This window comes from Dunckerocampus dactyliophorus, chromosome 16 (assembly GCF_027744805.1).
Source record: "Dunckerocampus dactyliophorus isolate RoL2022-P2 chromosome 16, RoL_Ddac_1.1, whole genome shotgun sequence".
Taxonomy (NCBI): domain Eukaryota; kingdom Metazoa; phylum Chordata; class Actinopteri; order Syngnathiformes; family Syngnathidae; genus Dunckerocampus; species Dunckerocampus dactyliophorus.
In genome coordinates, this window is record NC_072834.1 from 579,121 (window position 1) to 601,049 (window position 21,929).

General features: G+C 44.0%; 1 protein-coding gene and 1 pseudogene across 1 annotated transcript in view; both read left to right on the forward strand.

Moving 5' to 3' along the window:
- Positions 1-19,528: 19,528 nt before the first annotated feature.
- LOC129169357 (uncharacterized) overlaps positions 19,529-21,929 on the forward strand; it is a 33,394-nt pseudogene continuing 30,993 nt past the window's right edge.
- flrt1a (fibronectin leucine rich transmembrane protein 1a) overlaps positions 21,067-21,929 on the forward strand; it is a 67,911-nt gene continuing 67,048 nt past the window's right edge. The window contains exon 1 of the mRNA XM_054754555.1: positions 21,067-21,456. The gene's annotated coding sequence lies outside the window, so the exon portion shown is untranslated. The remainder of the gene's footprint in view (positions 21,457-21,929) is intronic.

Genomic DNA, 21,929 nt, shown 5'->3' on the forward strand with positions numbered 1-21,929 from the left:
GGATGTGTGAAGAAGTTTGGAATGACTGTCTTACTGCGTCCAACCTCAGCAGCCATGGCGCACTGCGAGAGGCGTTGCTTACGCAGCTCACCCATCCCACCGCCTTCAAAGAGAGAAAGCTTTTTTGCCTTTGGCATCAAGAGATGATGACAGTGTGAACACCTGACAGAAAACGGCATTCAGTCCACATCTTTGCCAACATTTGGGCTTTTAAAGGCTGTGCTCTTCAACTTTTGATGATCAGCTCATTTCACTCGCCAAGAAATTGCTCACTCAAAAAATGTTGTTCTTCCTTCCTGTTTGTTCTCTTTGCATTTTGATGCTCTACTTAGAACCCCCGCAAGGTCCAATAGTGCAAAATGTAAATTCTTACAATTTTTCAACCGGTCTTAACATTTTGATCAGTACTACCCTAAAAGGATTTTCACATTGTCGTATCAGTTCGAGGGTGACGTTCTGCAGGACAGGAGCGAGCGTCTCCTGTCCTGCACTCTTATTTTGGCGGGTTGTGCCTTCTCCAGGGAGGAAGAGGCAGCCGCTTCACGCCGGGTGGCCGCGCGGCTGCGGTCAATTACCATTTGTGGTGGTTAAAAGGCCCGTGCCGTCGACTGTGCGGCGCTGGTTCATTGTTGTTTTTGTTGATGGACCTCGTCTGCTTACCGGTGCTGCCACCTGAAACAATCGACTTACCCGTTTATGCTGCTTTGTATTATTTTTCCTCTGTCGCTTTTGGTTTTGTTCTTGTTCCCTTGTGAGTTCCTGCACCTGTGCAATTAAAATACTTCTATTTGCCCTCCACCGCCTCTTCTCTGCATACCGGGGGTCGAGCTTCCGACAGCAGCAACCGAAACGTGACATAGGGCCTGCTGTCGTCTCTCTGTGGCCCGCTGAGGTCCCTGGTATCGCACCGTGCAGGGCTGTGAGCGCTTTATTAAAAATGGAAGTCATTCTAAATGAGCCTGTAACGCTCAACCCTTTCAGGGACTTTGAATGGGTCCAGTGTATCGCTGACAAGGTTAACTGCTTCAGGAAGCAGTGAGAAGAGACCAGATCATGGAGACAGCTCGCTATCATCCAGCAGAGATGAATCCGTAACAAAGGACACCAACATGGATTGGTTCAGAGGGTACATGCGGCTGAAGGAAACGGACCTGCGCATCCTTCACGATAATGGCAAAGTAGGTCAATTAGAGACGCTTTTCATCAATTCACTGATGATATCATCTTCGTCCCAAGTGGTCGATGCCCTGCAGGCCGCTGTGGCCACCAGCGAACCATCCTGGTCGTCACGGCTGCTGATAAAGGAGTGGCGTGGCCCACCTGCAACCGGGAAGGTCTACGGTGTATCATGAACGCTCACGCCAGCGTGCGCCGTCTCTTCCGCTCCACATGGCTCGCGTGTCCTTCACATGACACCACTCGGGATGAATTCAGCCCCATTAGCTTGGAAAAACTTCAAGCAGTGGAATTTGTGGAAACAGTGTGCGGTGTCACAACATGACATGCGTGAATAAAACATGATCTTTGTTTGCGCTGGAGTGCCGCTCTAGTCTTTGGGATTTGCTGTTTGTGTGCATATTTAATGGCGTGCCGACACGTTCCCATGTATAATGAATACATCTCATCGCAGGAGGCTTGCACATGCTAGTAAAACGCTGTTTGATTTGACGCAGAGTGAAAGGATATATTTAGAACTCTATGTTGAAGTAAGAGCTTCAGGCTGGTGTGAATGTGCGTGTGGTGGGCGTAACGCCATCAAAGGTAACGGCGCCAGTGATGATTGGCGAATGGTAGAGCCCAGTTTCATGGTAAGCCAATCAGTGCTAGAGTTGAGGTAGGTGGGTGTTACCTTCAATGCGCCACAGCCACAAGAGATTAAAGTTGGCGAATCCAAAGCGGTCTGCGGAATTACAACGGTTGTTTTCAGGGTCGGTAGGCGCAGCACTGCGACTAAAAGCCAAGAACTCACGTGTGAAGTGCACATGATGACTCAGACCAATGTGTCGTTATGAGTAACGACTCTCCTGGAGCACCAATAGGTGAGAAGCACCGTCATCCGCGTAGAACCGCTGTTCCTCCGCATTGAGAGGATCCAGTGAGGTGGCATCTGGTCAGGATCTGGTCCCGGGCACGTCCAACCGGTAGGAAGCCTCGGGGAAGACCCGGGACGTGTTGGGTCATGAGCTTTGAGTAGTGACTGAAAGGACAAGATGGCGGGTACAAGCGGCCCAAATGATTTTCCTGCGTAGGGTGGCTGGACGCCGGCTTAGAGATAAGCTGAGAAGCTCCGTCACCCGGGAGAAACTGGGAGCATCGAGACCCAGGACACATTGGAGAGACGATGTCTCTCAACTGGCCTGGGAATGCCTCGGGATCCGCAGGGAGGAGCTGGAAGAAGTATCCGGGGAGGAGGAAGCCTGGGCTATGAAGACTGGTTGGGTGGTGCACAGTTCCAAGACCTGGACCAGAACCGCACTGCTCCTCCGCAAACGCAAACGTCCATCCCTAATTCACGCACAGTCGCGCCACAAAAAGAGCAGCGGAGGCATTTTCTGAGAGGTCTTCTTAAACCGGGAATTTAGTAGAGGTGAGCTGCTAACTTGAAATGAAAAGTTGACAAATAGATGCTAATTTGGAGGAAGCGCGAGACTTTTAGGTCGTTGCTTTTAATGGAGTTGAGAAGCCATCAAACTCGCTGTGGAGGTTTGAATATCTTACTCACAGAGAGCGCTGGAGGAGCGCTAAGTGAACACAGAGTGTTCAAAGATGAAGTTTAACGGGCGTGTTGCGGCGTGTAGGACGTCCTCCTCCACGCATCAGGGTATTGGACATGGAGGCTGGGAATGGCCAGTGTCCCTTTTAGGACAGAGGGCTTTCAAAAGGACAACCTGTCATCTGTTATCATGTCTCCGTGTGATCTGGGTCAAGCCCTTGAAATGCATGAGTGCATTTACAGACGCACGCAAGACCCACGCGCAGCGCACACAACCACCGTTTGAGGCCAAACACAGTAACTCCGTGGTGGGGTCGCGCGCTGCTCTTATTAAGAGTCTCTAAACTGCTCTTAGCGGCCGCTAATGTACACGGCCGCCAGCGGAGCGCCCGCAGCCATCACTCAGGCCTGGCCGCACATGGACGAGGCCGCATGTAAACAGCTGAAGCAGACCTGAAATGCCTTCTCGCCCTCGTGCGAAACAGTGAAGCGTTCTAACGAGATGCCTGACATCCTGCAGCAGGATGCGTGAATATGTAAATGGCTCATGTGCATTGTTTGTACACGTGTGCATGCTGAGGAAGGACAGGTGCCAGGAGGTGGGGAGCTGGGGGGGGTCTGTGTTGCCATGTCTTCATGACTAATTTAGCTACGTGTGCATTGCTTCACTCCTATTTTCATGTTCCAATATCTGCTCAAAAACACTCGTGAGCTGTCGTGTAAAGCGACCCGTCCTGGAACGAGCAGTAAGATGCTTCCACAAGCCTTTCCAGCGGGGGTCACGTAGCGAAAACTCAAAAGTAAATATATTTATATTTGTACTTCACTCTTTGCTCTTTTCCCCCTTTTTTGCCGTAGTTTTTTAAAATCCAAATATTTCAACTTTCTTCTGAAATAATCTTCATAAATTTTATCCTCGTAATATTATGACTTTATTCCTGTAATATTTGGCCTTTATTCCCATCATATAGAAATAACTTTTCCCTGATTTTGTTTGGTTTGTTTTTCATACTATTATGACTCTTTCTTTGCAGAATATGCTTTTTTTCTTCATATTTTGACATACTGATAAAATTACTGCAGATTTGTACATTTTTGCTCTTTTAAAAATTTTATTGTTAAATTATATTTTTAGAAAGTTTCTACAAAATTTTGGCCCAAATGGCCCGCGTGCTGCAGTTTGGACACCGCTGGTCCACGGCTACGCAGCTCTTCGTGTTTTAAAGCGGAAATCAAACGTGCCTGATGCTCCTGGTACAGAGGAATCTCGGTTAGCGTGCGGCCCGGTTAGCCTGTTTTCCGCTTGGCGTAGAAGATGGTGCCTTTTGCCTGCCAGCCATGCCCAGAGCAGACGGCTCCACACTGCACAGCTTTGTATGTTGAGTTTTAGGACTACATAAACATTGAAACTATCGAAAGAAACTTTAGACTCTCTTATTTCATCAAAGTTTGTTTTGGGTCTTTAGATATTGGCGGTAGAACGTAGGGTCGTTTCAGCAAAAACACCTGATTTTGACCAAAAAACAGAGAAAACAAGCTTTTTCCTGCAGAGATGCAAATTGAAGCAGAGTGACGGTGGGGTCTGCTGGATGTGGGGATGAATCCCTGCTGCTGACCCATCCAGACGGCAGCCGCTCGTCAGAAGAATCAGGGTCGGGTTCTGAGTCACCCGACTCTGAACTGCTACCGGTGTCAGGCTCAGGTGTGGCGCCACACGGCTCAGCAACGCTAACCACTAGTTTGTTGCTTCGGCTGCCATTGCCAACTGCATTTGTGTCTACGTCGCCTACATCACCCACGTCACCTCCTTCTTTCACGACCGCGTCGCTAAAGGCAGATCCACCGCCAGACAAGCTCTGTGACAGCGTTAGCCGTCTGGATTTTTTGTTTCCGCTCGATTTCTGCATGTGTTTCGCCATTTTCCTCTCTCGACCCACAATCTGTCTTCTTCATAGACAATCTGTTGCTGCCGGTTGGAGGAAAAGAGAACTGCTGCCCCCTACTGGGACAGAAGTACATTGCCTACAAGTCACACACGAGATGAATCAGACTTTGATCTGTGGATCCCACAAAAAACAGCAAAAGACGTCAACAGACGTCTTTGGCAGTGAAAGAGTTCATAGACTGTGTGAGTCCAACTGTGTTTTTAATGTGTTTTTATGGCAAAATGTCCTTGTTAGCAGCTTATTAGCTTGCTAATACATGGAAACAGGAACCAGAAGTCAGCTCCGTCACCCGTCTATGATGTCGTCGGCAGTTGACTCCGTAGTTCTTTGCTAAGTGACACAGTTAGGACACACGTCTCATAAACATTAAAACACTTTGTTATTGTTTTACAGTTCTAGTTTTACATAAAGCATTTGAAATATAAATATATATAAATAATGAATGAACATTTAAGGTTACTTTTACCTTGATGGAGGACGTGATTGGTGACGTCGATGCGGTCGTTTCTTTGCTTAGGTCAGCCATGTTGCATCCGTGGGTGGTCCCGAGGAGAGGAAGCTTTCTTTTTTGCACCATCGCTGGCAAAATGTGCTGATTTTGTCTCCCTGCACCGCCGCCTCTAACATTACTGTGCCGTATGCTGTGGGACTCAGGAAGTCAGCTCAGCCGTGTGGAAAATCACACCCTTAATTGGGAATCATCAACAAGGACTCCTTGAGAAGCAGCGATCACGGCTTCGGCAGCAGTGGGAAAGCACGAGCGACTCATCCTTTCTATTCTACAGTATTTGATCTCGTGTTTGATCGAGTCTGCCTTCGCAGCGTGCGGACGTTTTCTTCATGTGCAATTTCAAAGACAGTAAAAAACAAAAATAGAAAGCAATAACAAAAATATGTACTAAAATATATCACTTCAAATATTTTAGCTAATATATTTTTAAATATTTGAAGTCATGTATTATATTTTAACTCATTTTTGTTCTTAATATATTTGAAGTCATTTTAAGAAAAAAACATGAACAAAAATCTGGACTAAAATACAATCTATTACTTTATTACTTATTATTACTTATTTATTACTTGTTATGACTCATTATTATACTATTACGCTACATGTTGCTAATACTCTTATTTTAAGTGATGTATTTTAGTACAGGGTTTTGTAGTCAAATGTAATACTTAAATATATTACTTAATAAACTGTAAATATATTACTTAAAATATTTGAAGTGATATACTGTATTTCAGGGGAATATATCACAAGTCATACAGTAAATTATATTTTAGTACATATTTTTCTTCTTCATATATTTATATATTTATACATTTATTTATTTTTATTTATTTATTTATTCTATTTCTATATAACAATGATATTTTATTAAAGTAAAAAAGAGTTATGATATGTTTGGTTTGGTTTGGTTTGGTTTGGTTTAGTTTATTTGAACATGAAGGTTACAATGGAATACATCTCATGAATCATCCTTTCACAGTTCCACATGTCCAAAAGGAGTAGGAAGAAGCAAAGCTTATTTAATCCTACCCCCCATCTATTCTACATCTAGTACAGTACATGTAGTTCACTTCCTGGATTCCATGTCATGTTTTCAGTGATAGTCAGGATAACACATAATAGATAACGGTGAGATAACCCTCCCCCCCCAAAAAAGAGAGAACATTCATAATAATGATAATAATGATGACAATACTAAATAAATAAATAAATAAATAAGAACAAAGCTTTTTTTTTTTTTTAAACACAACAAAGAAAATTATATAAAAAAATAATAATAAATAAATAAATAAAAATAAATAAATAAAAAATAAAATTTAATTAAATAAATAAAAAATAAAATAAAATAAAATAAAATAAAATAGGCCGCACGGTGGTCTAGTGGTTAGCACGTTGGCCAACACAGTAACAGCTTGGAGATCGGGAAGACCTGGGTTCGATTCTCCCCTGGGCATTTCTGTGTAGAGTTTGCATGTTCTCCCCGTGTGTGTGTGGGTTTTCTCCGGGTACTCCGGCTTCCTCCCACATTCCAAAAACATGCAAGTGAGGTTAATTGGTGACTTTAAATTGTCCATAGGTGTGAATGTGAGTGTGAATGGTTGTTTGTCTATATGTGCCCTGCGATTGGCTGGCGACCAGTCCAGGGTGTACCCCGCCTGTCGCCCAAAGTCAGCTGGGATAGGCTCCAGCATGCCCCCGCGACCCTAATGAGGAAGAAGCGGTATAGAAAATGGATGGATGGATGGATGGATGGAAAATAAAATAGAAAATAAAAAAATAAATAAAATAAAATAAATAAAATAAAATAACAAACCTGACAGAACAATCAGGACTCTTCTGCCTTGTATTTGGCAAACATCAACTGCTTGTATTGTTTTTTGAATTTGCTCATCTCTGTACATTGTTTGAGTTCTTTACTCAATCCCTTCCATAATTTAATTCCACACACGGAAATGCTGTGGGTTTTCAGCGTTGTTCTCGCATATAAATGTTTTAGGTTTAATTTTCCTCTAAGATCATATTTCTCCTCTCTGATTGAGAAATACTTAATTAGATTTTTGGGTAACGAGTTATTATTAACTTTATACATTATTCTAGCGGTTTGAAAGTGTACTAAATCTGCGAATTTTAATATCTGTGATTTTAAAAATAAAGGGTTTGTATGTTCTCTATACTTGGCATTATGAATTATCCTCACAGAAAATGTTAGATATGATTTATGCTATGTTCAGTATATTCATATTCATGCTAAAAGGTTTCATTCCATAGTTTTAAATAAAGAAGCAAACAAGTACTAAAACATAGAAGTAATACATTTACAAATATTAGAAGTCATATGTTATACTTGATTAGATATTTTTCTTGTTTTCATTTTTCTTGTGTTCTTAAAATGACTCGCAGTATTTCATGTCGGTGTAAGAGGAGACATAGGTCATTGTGACCTTGATATAGTACAGTACTTGTGTAGACCGTGTATACGCGACCACGTTTACTTCCAAATCCACCTTTCGGGTCTGGTAATAGATGTGCAAGTGTGCCTAATCCGAGCCGTGTACTCCCAAGAGGCTCGTGACTCCTCCTTGTTGTTGTATCACCACGCACGGGACACACACGGAATTCATAAAAACATGGAATGACTCACAAGGACAAAGCAAACGTGTTGGCAATAGCGAGCCATTCCGGCTGAATGTGACAGCTGCTTTGGCTTCACTCGAGCGATCGGCCGTGTTCAATGCGGTGTGGATGAATCAGATGAGTGTTATCACGCCGTGATGGACCACTCCCCGCCGTGGACGCTTCGATGCTTTGCTGATTCCATGAAGAGGCAGCAGGGAGGAGACGAGAGGAGCAAAGTGAACATTTCCTCACCTTCGTGTCCTTTTGTCACCTTTGAAACAGTCCCTAAAGCAATGAGTGGACCAACGTGTCCACGCTGGTGGGGGGCTGTAAGACTGACTTGACCTTTACTTTCATGTCTACCTTGACAATACCGTACAGTACGCTTTCATGTTCCGCTCTCGAGGCTTGAGGATCACGGTTCATTGGTTCCGGACCCGACCCTGGTAAGTGAATTCTGTAAAGTGGGATTCCCGCTTTATTCGGGGTGTAACGATTCATCGGCTACATCGCTGCATCGATTTATATTCCTACGATCCAACTCCATCCACCCCGGCTGTGACGTTTCCATTCAGGACGACGTTTGGCTGAAAAGGTGACGTGGAGTGAATGGATGCTAGCAAATAAACACGACAGGCTTCATGAGAACGTGTGTGGTTTTGACCACTTTTAATGACAAAGACGTTAAACTGGTGTGACAGTTGGATTTGGCGTACGTTGATTAGTCATGCCTGGATGACGTCATGTAAAAGCGACTGTTGTGGTTACCAAGGGTAACAGTGTGGTTGGCACTGTACCCGCAACACAATCGGTGCCACGCCCGCGCGAGGACTACGTCACTTCCTCCTTTAGAACATTTTATTCCAACGGCGCTTCTGCGACGTCGCGTGCTGTGGTGGTTGTTCTGTTGTCAGTGTATGAACATCAGTGGTCAGCCACCATACTTCTTATCTGGATGTGAGATATGGGACGTTGTTTTACTCTTCCAATACTTGGTTAGCAAGCAGATGGTTCTACGTACACAATGCACGCAGCGCAGACGTAAACGTCGTGTCCGCTTACGTGTGGCAATGCAGTGGTGTTTCAGTGTAAGCTAGCATAAGCAATGAGGGGTTCATCTCCAGCAGGGGTGTCCAGACGTTTTGCACCGAGGGCCACATAATTCAAAATGAAAGGAGGCGAGGGCCAATTTGCTATTTTGTAAAGCAGCACATGCAAACTGCAAGACAAAATGCATGTCAGCTTCATGCTTCATGCTGGAGGTGGAAAAGCGTTTCTAATTTTCCAAATATTTCAACTTTCTGGTAAAATAATCTTTGCATATTTACTTCTCGTAATATTATGAGTTTATTCCCGTAATACTTTCACTTTATTCCCATAATATTATAACTTTCCCCAACCTAATGACTACTTCAATTTATTTTGTTTCTCATAACCTTACGACCTTTAAAAAAACATTTCACTTTTATGAAATCATTTTTTACACCGTTAGTAATACTTCCTTGTCAAATTACTGCATATTTTTCAATTATTGGGATTCTTAGCAAAGTTTTCTTGTTAAATGATATTTTCAGAATGTGCCGTGGGGCCAATAAAAAACAGCCGGAGCCGCACTTTGGACACCCCTGATCCAGCGGGTGGAGCTAGCGTTGTTTTCTAAAAGGGGACATACTGTAGCATTCATCCAAACATGCTGTGTCTTCCCAGCAAATGCTTTTGTGTGTATTTTCAGTGGTGAAAATTGATGGACAAAGAAAGGAGGGCTTATGAATCGTCCACTTGCACCTTGGATACGATGTCGGACAAAAAGATCTGCTGTGCTGTCATTTCTCAAATTTGTACCTATCTTAATACCATCTTTGGGCGTGGGGGGACGTATATTGTTCGTACCCATGATTCATTGATACCTGATTCCCTCCACCTGCGCTGTCCAGTATGCAGGTGTTCATTTCACAGCCACACTGCTTGGATTTTTTGGCTAAAATGTTACTGAATCTATTAAAAGTCACTGATTGGTTTCGGATCGTATCATTCTAACTGAACTAATATCATCTTTGAATTGCATCGCAACCACGAATGGAATCATTATTCAAACGAACCATTACAATACTGGAATATACTAGAATATGTTCGTACTTAGAGCATAGAAAACCTGTTTACGACCTTCTGAATGCACTTTTGAACATGATTAGAGCCCTCTCAATATGAAGTAACACCCCTATAGTGTGAATTCCTCTTGGAGAAGAATAAAGTAGACACAGGTATGAGAAAATAAGGGGGGTGAGAGGCAGGGGGGCAATGAATAAACATGTTTTCATGTCATTGGGTGGTGGAGTATGGAAAAACAAAGTCCTAACAACGGGGAGCCCAAGTGTGTGGCGATAACGAAGTGTCATTCTTCCTATTTGTTATTGTATGGCCCATTTATGTCATCAATGATTCCCGTTTTCGTAGATTTCAAAGGTTACCAAGAAATGATTCTAAAAACTGCTGAGCGTCTTAATTATTCATGCACCACAAAACTCTTAAACCGCAAGCTTGACCTTCCTGCCCCGCGGCTGCTCGGCTTAACATCTCATATTGTTACTTAATACCGTCCTGCAGGTGACTCGCACGACCCGCATGAGCAAGCTTTGGCGTTCGATACGGCAACGAGGCTGCGCTGCAATGAATGAGAGTCAGCTGGAGTTTGTCTCATTCCGTGTTCCAGACGGCACGAAGAGTACTTTATGCCGTGTCATTGAACGCTTGAGTCGGCCGTGGTTGCAGAGTACGGTGCAGTGTGCTCACGTGCACGCTGGGCGAGCACCAGGTGAGATATTGATTTGTTTTTATATCGCTTGGTGTGCATAAGTATTATAAGTACATAAGTACTAAAAAGGAGTACAGTACAAAGACTCCTCATCCAAATGTTAAGACCACTTGAACGACGCCAAGAATGGACATTTTGCACTGTTGGATCTTAAGGAGCTTCTTAGTAGAGCTTCAAAAGGCAAAAATGAAATAAAATTAAATTAAATGGAGCGACCCAAAAAATGTTGAGCAAGCAACTGATTGCAAACAAGCATGAAAGGGATAGTTGGGGGGTTTGACCTGAAGTTGTTTGACATCCACATCAGCAGCGTCGTGCATCATCAATGACTTACCCCCCCACTTTGTTTCTTGCGGTTCGTTGCTGGGGTCACCTAAGTAAAGAGTTTGGCTTCTCAAAACAATGTGCCCCCAGAATACCTTTGCATCACAAAACCGTTGCTAACAAAGAAGTCGGACCTCTCGGTCGCTTGGCGTTATTTCCTGTCTGGTCATACTGTGTCACTACGTGCCCCCGCCTGTCCATTGTTGTGTTAGCAGCGGTTTTGTGATGCAAGTGTGTGACTCTTTTGAAGGCGTTGCTTTGAGAAGCCAAACTGTTTACTTAAGAGACTCCAGCAACTAATGAACTTTGTTCCTCCTCACTGAAGTCCGTCCAGAACTCCGCTCACGGAACAAAGCGGGGGGGGGTAAGTCACCGATGATGCACTACACTGCTGATGGGGACGTCAAACAACTTCTATCCCTTTAAGTATCATATTTTTGTACACATTCCTGTCCTGCACCAGGCGGGATGTTCTCCAAAACCCCTTGAATGGCTTGCAGGCAATAATGACCCCTGATTACAAGGTATGGGGGCGGATCTGTCTGAATATTCGACAGCAAAACTTGCCCCGTTTCCTACTAGTACGAAGCAAGCCTGTCTTGGTTGAAAAAGGGCATCAGCTGGCGTGTTTGCTTCACTTTGAAACATGTCACAAAGCATGACGGACTGTTCATTGCTGGTGATAAATGTAGGCTTCTTCCCCCCCGTGCACGGTGGAACATCTTCGCGTGGTGCTATGTTCTCCTCGAGAGTGCGCATTTTCTCCAGGTTCTTCCCACATGCATGTGAGGCTACTTCTAGAGACTCGAACTTGTTCATAGGTGTTCCTAACTCAAATCACTCACCGACCCCCCCGACCACCACCAAACATTCATTCCCATTCTTACACCGCTGGAGGCAAGGTGGGTCAAGTGTCTTGCCCAAGGACACAACGACAGTGACTGGGTGGAGGGAACGAGGACGACCTGCTCTACCTCCTGAGATCCCCGTGGAGATGCGGCGGAGGAGAGGACGAGCTAAAGGCGCTAACCCGGCTGCAGAGGGACGACCGGCCGTGAGCACAGCCTGATTAAGGCTGAAGATGATATTTGACTTTTTCTATATTTGTTTCAAAAAGAGAATGGCCAATTTTATTTCAGAGGCTACTTTGCTTTAAGATGTTTGAAATGTTAATAAAACAGCTTGGCATGCGAATTTGGCTTTCACTTGGTCTAAACTCACTTTGTGGAAAAACATGGGGATATATATCGTATATCGTATATCGTGTATCGTATATCGTATATCGTGTATCATATATCGTATATCGTATATTGTATATTGTACATCGTACATCGTATATCGTATATCATATATCGTACATCGTACATCGTACATCATACATCGTACATCGTACATTGTATATCGTATATCGTATATCGTTCATCGTACATCGTATATCATAAATCGTACATCGTACATCGTACATCGTACATCATACATCGTACATCGTACATTGTATATCGTACATCGTACATCGTACATCGTACATCGTATATCGTATATCGTTCATCGTACATCGTATATCATAAATCGTACATCGTACATCGTACATCGTACATCATACATCGTATATCGTATATCGTACATTGTACATCGTATATCGTACATCGTACATCGTATATCGTATATCGTACATCGTACATCATACATTGTATATCGTATATCGTACATCGTACATCATACATTGTATATCGTATATCGTACATCGTACATCGTATATCGTACATCATACATCGTATATCGTACATCGTATATCGTATATCGTACATCGTATATCGTACATCGTATATTGTATATCGTACATCGTACATCGTATATCGTATATCGTATATTGTATATCGTACATCGTACATCGTACATCGTATATCGTATATCGTATATCGTACATCGTACATCGTACATCGTATATCGTATATCGTATATCATATATCGTACATCGTACATCGTACATCATACATCGTACATCGTACATTGTATATCGTATATCGTATATCGTTCATCGTACATCGTATATCATAAATCGTACATCGTACATCGTACATCGTACATCATACATCGTACATCGTACATTGTATATCGTACATCGTACATCGTACATCGTACATCGTATATCGTATATCGTTCATCGTACATCGTATATCATAAATCGTACATCGTACATCGTACATCGTACATCATACATCGTATATCGTATATCGTACATTGTACATCGTATATCGTACATCGTACATCGTATATCGTATATCGTACATCGTACATCATACATTGTATATCGTATATCGTACATCGTACATCATACATTGTATATCGTATATCGTACATCGTACATCGTATATCGTACATCATACATCGTATATCGTACATCGTATATCGTATATCGTACATCGTATATCGTACATCGTATATTGTATATCGTACATCGTACATCGTATATCGTATATCGTATATTGTATATCGTACATCGTACATCGTACATCGTATATCGTATATCGTACATCGTACATCGTACATCGTATATCGTACATCGTACATCGTATATCGTATATCGTATATCGCATATCGATATTCAACCTAAATATATCAGGATGTGAGTTTTGGTCACACGAGAAGCTCCACCCGTGCAACGAATCATTTGGGACGCACCAGCTTGTCCTGTCGCTCCCCCCCATGTCGACTCATCTAAGCTCTTCATTACCGTCCACGGTCTCCACCTGAAGCTAATGTGTGCTTGCTGATGGAGTCCAGCAATGCTGCTGGTGTCAGACTTTATGGCTCCTTGGAGCTAAACAGCAAAATGTTCTCTCCCAAATGATTCAATCAAACCAGAGACCAACTGGTTGCCTTGCAGGCCTTTCCACCTTCTTAAAACCTTGTCCCAGGCTGGTCTGGAAGGATAAGCTCCTCTTCTCCGTAATGATAGTCGTGACCAAAAGCGTGGCTAATATTGGTGTTGTCGCGGTAACAGATAAATCAATTAATCAAACGATAAAAAAACAGGTCGTAGTTATGACACCGTTGATACATTGCCGTGCATATCTGCGCGTGTTTGGGTGTCTGCTCATCTCGTTGTGCCACACGGGCTGGATGACAAGAGGGCTCACCCTGCATGTGTCTGTGTGCATTGGTTCTATAGCGGAATGAACGGAGAGAGTGAACCCTCATCTCATTCAGCCTCTTTCTGGAGGCGGGGCTACTAGCTACTATCCTACTACCCTAGCAACAGTTAGCTTTGTGAGCCAGCATACGCTAACATGAATGACGGCACAAAAGCGATAGTTTTTAAAGTGAATGCCACAGTGTGGGAATATTTCGATTTTAAACAGCATGAACACGACGAGTGCATGAACACCAATGACCAACACGGGCGATTTGATCAACTTGGGGAAAAAAACTACCGATGGAAACTACTGATGGAGGTGCTCCAGCAGCGGAGCCTTCGTCCCGACAGTCAACGCTTACGGAGGCGTTTGGTCGGCAAATATAAAGAAAACAGTGCAAAATGCTCACAGACAGCGCCGCTGCCTACGTTGCAAAAACATACATACCGGCAGCTTTGGTGTCAAGCTAATGTCTTACACAGGTACACCGTACACTATACTTGACTACCATCTAGTGGTTCAAATGTGAAGTACACCTCATGACAAATAATGAAAAAAATGTCTAAAAAATGTTGATCAAATCGATTATCGACGATAATTTGTAGCACAACCAGCAAAATGTGTTATCGTGACAGGCCGAGATTATTTAAGAAGAAAGTTGACGCATTTGGAAAATGTAAAAAAACAAAAATGGGAAAAAACAGCAAAGAGCGAAGTTCATACTAATAATACGCCTTTTCCCCAGAACCCATTCACTGATTAACTGTTGCAATACGTTGCATTCGTAACCAGGAAACATCTTAACCGAGGACCACCTGCGTTATCAAACGGGCTCAATTGGACATTTTAGTGCAAGGCTTCAAATTGAGCATGAAATCATCAGCGGGGTTCCCCTTTCAAATATCAATAGTGTGCTTTCATGCTGTGTTAAGGCCTGCTGCCGAGCCTGGAAGCTCAATGCCTTGTTTTTCTTGGCTATCTTGACATAAGTGTTTTGGCCCGCTCATTAAGGTACTGTGTCCCACCTCCCGAGTGCTTTCCAAAATGTCAATAAGAAGCATTGAAGCGTTTGTGAAGGGGCTCTTTGAAGGTTATTGATGCCTCTGTTCTCACCGGTGTACAAGATTTTCAAGCGGCTTTAAAGCTGAAGAAAACCCCACAACTTGTCCCCTTATTGGAGCCATGCGATGTATTGTTGGGAATTATTGCCCAAGTGGCGGCTCAAGGCGTTGATGAGATGGTGTCACTTCTTGGTACCGTTCTGCAGGAGTAAAACATCGGACATCATCATAACAATTACCTTGAAGGGCAACAAATCACTTTTGAAGTCCTTGTTTTTGTAAAAAACCTCAACGAGACACGACGACAAAGAAGTGTTGTGGTGTAGGTTCAGTCAGGTCTGTTCTGTAAATAACATCAATGTGCTTTTTCTCCCCCGCTGCGATCTGCGCCTCTCATTTCCCCAACGGGACGACCAGCTATAAATTAAATGGGGGATTACTGCTAACAGATGGAATAAATGACGGCACTTTTGCGTCTGTAAACACTGTCTGACTGCATAATTACACACCCACTCCCACTGAGCCGGCACGGAGGGGGGCGTGGGGATAAGGAGGGAAATCCAGCACGGAAGGAGAATGGTGACAGTGGGGGAGAGAATCATCAACTAAATGTCACGCGGGCGGTCAGGTATTACGCCGGCTCCTTTTCCGGGTCCCGCATGCTGAGCGCTCCTCCAGTTTGGGGGGAGAAAGGTGACTTTCCCAGTCGACCTATTGTTCCTGACATGCAACACGGTTGGCTTCTCAGACAAACTCTACGTTCCAAACCAACCCAACGTCGACATGTTCAGCTCAGGACTTTCCTGAAGTTCTGACTTTTACTGTCATGTTCTCCATGACACTTTTCCCATTGAAAAAGAATGGGCTATTTATTTGGCGCCCCCCACTGGTGGTTACTGTAACATTTCACTTATTCTACTACGACCAAGCACGAGATTCCATATACGAGGGCCTCATTGGAAGACATCTCATCTGAGATTCCGAGAATAAAGTTGCCATATTACAAGAATAAAGTCGTACGTTTACAACTTTATTCTCGTTAATGTACGACTTTTTTCTCATAAATTTACAGCTTTATTCTCAATCTCAGATTTTTTTTACGAGAAAAAAGTCATACAGCCACAAGAATAAAATAAAACTTTTTGAGAATAAAGTCGTAAATTTACGAGAATTTATTTTATGACTTTTTTCTCGCAAAATGATGACGTTATTCTAATAATAAAGTAGTAATTTTACAACTTTTTTCTCATAAATGTCCGACTTTGTTCTTGTAAATTTCAAAGTTAAATGTTAAGTTGTCCGTTCGTTTGTCGTTTATAATTATTTTGCATCATTTTCTGCATGTAAAACTACTTGTATAATTGTTGTCGCTAAAATGTGCTTTGTGTTTACATTTCTGGGTGTCTGGAACGGATTTGGGAATTGGGTTTATATTATTTTCTGTGGTATTTGCTTTGGTTAAAATCCGTTTTGGTTTGAGTCGGACCTTCTGTAAGGGATGAATGATGTTAACCGAGGCACCACTGTGTTAGTAGTGAATCATTTGTTGATGATAAATGGTCAACAGCAGTTTGTTTTGTTCCAATAAGCGTTTATGACTTCAAATAAAGAAGACAGTCAGTCTTGAAATGAATACAGTATGTCTGATCATTCTTGTTGTTTTTTTAGTAGTTTCCTTCCTGTTCTTATCATCTGTGTCAAAGGGCACGGTGCCAATGTTTGCCCTTCCAACTGGCTACTCGACGTGGCTGACATTTTTACTTTCCCTAAGGGAAAGTTCTGGTTCGAGCCCTGTGAACTCTTCCCGGCAACAGGTATCATTTGGACTGCAACTAACGGTTGTCTTCTTAGTCGATTCATCTGAAGCTTGTTGTTTTGATTTATAGAGTAACCAGTTAGGCCCGAGATCAGGGGTCAGGAACCTCTTCGTCTAGGAGGGCCATGAAAGACACATTTTTAAAAATGTATTTCCATGAGAGCCATATACTGCGGTAAAAAATTGCAGTAGAAAATGGATAAACGGCTTAAAATGCATTCTAATGTTTTACATTTTGAAAGTTTTTGTAACACTGTGATTTTTTTGTAATGTTTTACTTTAAAATTTCAAGGAAAACAAAAGACAAAATTACAAAAAATGCATCGTGTTAAGAAATCTGTGAGAACCAATATGAATCAAACACAAAGTTTGTGGTTTGGTCTGCAAAATTTCCCAAAACAGCCAAAAACGCCCATCTCTTTTTTCCAAAGTCAAAGCTGATGGGTGTGAATATCTTGGGTGTGAACTCATTTTGACTTTAGAGATGGCTTGGACCTCGCTAGACCTCGCTAGACCTCGCTAGACCTCGCTAGACCTCAATAGACCTCGCTAGACCTCAGCTGGTGGGCTGATGCTTCTCTCCAGCGCTGGCATTGCTTGTATCGACTCCTTTTGATATTAAATTGTAAACCTTACTCAAGAGACTCTTAGCGTTATCTTCTTTTATGGAACAAAAGAATCTGGTTGGACTTCGCCCTGCTAGCTAAAAGGCAGGTCCGTACATGGTAACGCTCCTTCTTAACACACCCCATATGCACCAGGTCTGTCAGAAAGAATAAGAAGACGTTGCAGGAAAGATCGTTGTTGCCAATTTCGTGACTTTGTTGCTATATTTAACAATATTTAAGCATTCCAATCCCTCTCGAGTCTGTTGTCAAAACAGACAAATCTAGCATGGTTTATTGGATACTTTTGGAGAGTCTAACATAAAAGTGCTCTAAGGTGGCTCCGTCTTGCTTGGGACATAAAGAAACACCCAAAAAGAAGCGACAGATTTGTGTTTCACTTACTTTGTTTTGCTTTTCATGTTTTTTGCTCACTTTTTGTCTCCTACAGCGTCCATAAAATCACACAAAGGAGACGATGGTGTCACCCCCCGCCCATGCAGTGCCACGAGTACATTGCAGCCCTGTGGGAAACACATTTAGCTGGTATGTACTCTACTTAAGTAAGTATGTAACTTAGTAGAAATACTCACTTTGCACAATTTACACAAGAATACACACACACACACACACACACACACCAATGACATAACATTTTTATGGCGTCACAAGCAACTGATGATGACGAAGTGCTTCGGCCGACTTTGGTTGAGGTCACAGGTCAGTGCACCCTGCATCTTCCATCGGGAGTCGCTGCAAAGTCACTTGAGCTGCTCACGTGGGTGATGTTCTTGTCGTTGTCCCGCTGTGACACTCTCTCGCCCCGCTGCCATGCAGTCTCCCTCGCCAACAGGCGTACAAACTGGTCACATGCGCCACAGGAACAAGAGTGGCTCCATTTTCATTTTTCAGTCCTGCTGAATCATTGATGTCATGTGCAGAGCTCTGCTTGTGATTCAATGAGCTCCCCCCACCCCCCAACTTGCACCTCCTTTATGTGTGATGTTGCTTATCAGCACAAATAAAGACGCCTGCTTTTTTTAGTAATGAAGCAAAGCTGAAGAGAAAACAAGGCGCTGGTATCTAACCACACAAGCAGATTCTTAACAACTTCTCCAGCTGACATGTCTTCTTTTTCCTTTTTTATCCTCCACACACGGCTTGGTTGCTTCAGTCAGCCGTTGGGGCGGGCTGATCCATTCACATAGCTATAGTGTCGATACCAAGGGTAGTGCCAGTATCATCCTTCCATCTTCTTCCACTTATCCGGGGTGGGGCTGCGGGGGCAGCAGCCTATGCAGGGAAGCCCAGACTTCCCTCTACCTCCCCGGCTGCTTCGTCCAGCTCCTCCCTGCCGATCCTGAGGCGTTCTCAGGCCAGCTGAGAGACATAGTCTCTCCAACGTGTCCTGGGTCTTCCCTGAGTCCTTTAAGTCACGACCCAAAGCTCATGCCCATAGGTGAGGATAGGAACGTAGATGGACCGGCAAATTGAGAGCTTTGCCTTTCGACTCAGCTCTCTCTTCACCACAATGGACCGATGCAGAGTCCGCATCACTGCAGACGTGTCACCAATCCACCTGTTGATCTCGCATGCCATCCTTCCTTGTGAACAAGACCCCGAGGTAGTTCAACTCCTCCACTTGGGGCAGGATCTCAGCCCCGACCCGGAGATGGCACTCCACCCTTTTCCGGGTGAGAACCGTGGACTCGGACTTGGAAGTGCTGATTCCCATCCCGGCCGCCTCACACTCAGCTGCAAACCGATTCAATGAGAGTTGAAGATCACGACTCAATGAAGCCAGCAAGACCACATCATCTGCAAAAGCAGAGACCCAATTCTGTAGCCACCAAACCGGAACCCCTCAACACCCTGGCTGCACCTAAACATTCTGTCCATAAAAGTGATGAACGGAATCGGTGACAAAGAGCAGCCCTGGCGGAGTCCAAACCTTACAGGAAACGGGTCCGACTTATTGCCGGCAATGCGGACCAAACAGAACAGCCTGAATTACGTGGTCCGGTACCCCGTATTCCCAAAGTACTACCCTTGCCTTCTCCAAGTCCACAGAACCCTTGTCGACTGGTTGGGCAACCTCTCATGCCCCCTCAAGCACCTGCCGAGAGTGCCAGTATCTGTGTTTTGTTCTCACTGGAACAAATTAAAGGCAAAATCAAAACAATCATTCAACGACCTTGCAAATGTTTGTACCCATCACCCCTGCTGCTATGGGCTATGGAAGGTGTTTGTCACTGCCGTCCTTCCATAGACAGGAAACTCCGTTTTTTGACTGCACCAGCTGGAGAGCAGAAAGTCAAATGCATTGAATGTATTTTTATGCTCTGCTGAATGAATGAATGGATGAATGAGTCGGACTGTCAAGATGACGTGGTTATACAGTATATCCAAGCTCAGCAGGGGGTGATCAGACTTTTACAACAAAGTATGAGAGCTTTTCCTGGAGAAGCACAGGGTGCATGTGCTTCATATACAGATAAAGCCGAAGAGCGCAGATGTTTCATAAAAAACAAATAAAGTAGGAAGTACAGTCCCTCCAATTTTGCAGCTTCACTGTCACAGTTTTAAAAAAATACAGGAAGCAGTTAAGCATAAAAATGTCCAAATGAACTCAAATACAAAGGAGACGCATTCAAAAACGCTTGTGGATGAGATGTATCGTTCTACACCGGTCACTAGGTGTCAGTAATGCTACTGTAATGTTCAGCAAGACACACAAGCACCAGACTTGATCGCCTGAACAACAGTCTTTTATTGCAGGTTTGAATAGTCTCAAGCACAATAATCCCTACTAAAAATCCCCAATAAAAATCTGGGACGCTATAGCAGCCGTAACCCACGGCAAGCAGAAACCCAACTCTGGACCCCCAGGGAACACATTTATAGCAACACATGAGCATGAGCCTTACATGGCTCGTTTACTCTTATGTCTACTATATAATATCTGGAGAGGGCTCTAATGTAAAAAAAAACATATTTAGAAGGTCGAAACAGTTATCTGTGCTTTAACTATGAAAATATTCCATTTCTAAATCAGGAATCCTTCTTTGGGGTCTGGTCTGGAACCAATTAACTGCAGTAAATGAGGGATTAAGTATCAATATGGATAATACTGGCCCAGTATTTTGGACCGATATCAAAATGAGCAGCATTGTCACTCCGAGTGAGCGGTGGTCCAGAGTGATCCCTCTGGAGACTAAATGGCAGACTTGCTATTGGGCAGCAATTTGGTCCAAATGTGCACGGACAGCACCAATGCCACGACTGACGTTTTTTTCAGTTAACTCAAACGTAAAGAAATTCATTCACAAAATTGCATTTGTCTGCAGGCATAGAAAATAGGTAGGTTGGGGAGGGCCGGCGAGGGGAGGGGAGGGGAGGGATGTGGCAGAGAGCTTCGCATGAATCCTCTCCATCCTTTACGCTTCAGTCTGTCCGTCTCCTCGCTTTGAAAGAAATAAAGCAGGTCTCTGGAGCCCCCCCCCCCCCCCCCCCCCTCTGCTTTTGTGCAGACATAGACAGCCGTCATCTTTTTGCTGTCGTGCGAAGGTGCACGCACGAGCGAGCGCGGCCGGGGCTCCGAAGGCTAATTGCCGTAATAAGGCGCGCAAGTTGGCCATCAGCTTGCACGTTTTTATGAGCGAGTCGTCAAGTCCTGTGCCGCATCGAGGAGGTTTCAGGGGCGGAGGAGGGAGCTTCGCTGCCACACAGGAGACGCTGGCAGCTCATCATCGCACGGGCCAGCCGGTCACTGATGCACTGGAGCATTCGTCATCCAGCCGGCCACAACATATGGGAATACAACAAGGCGAGCTTGTGGTCACACCTGGCCCGGGGAGCACCGCGAGGGACCCGCGCAGCGAGCGCCTTTGCATCCTCGTCTCCATCCCTCCGGTAGGTGATTCTTTATTGACGTGCATGCGTGCGCTGCCAATATTCTGCTCGTCATCCGATCAAATGTACACCTTTTTGTTCATGACTTCACATAGAATCACACGTTTTCGGCACCTTTTGTGTTCTAAAAAAACCCAACACCCAATACACACACAATCGTCTCTTTTTGCTTGTGCCAGACCACTTGCTCGAGGGTGCAGGGTTTAGCTGGCATTGGATTCTGGCCCAGTCTTGGATGTACACATTCAAACAAAACGCAGGGGCGATGCATTCACATTTCACTGATTCATCACAACGTAACTTTACATGCGAGGGCAGCCTCGTCAGTGGCGCTTGCAACGCAGTCGACGTGATATCAGAACCCTAACGCGTCACTGCTGAAGATATCAACGATAGTTCACTCAGTCACATGAGTTCTGGTTAAGCGGCTCCCCTTTAAGCCACGCCCCCAACACCAGGTAGCCAATGATTGC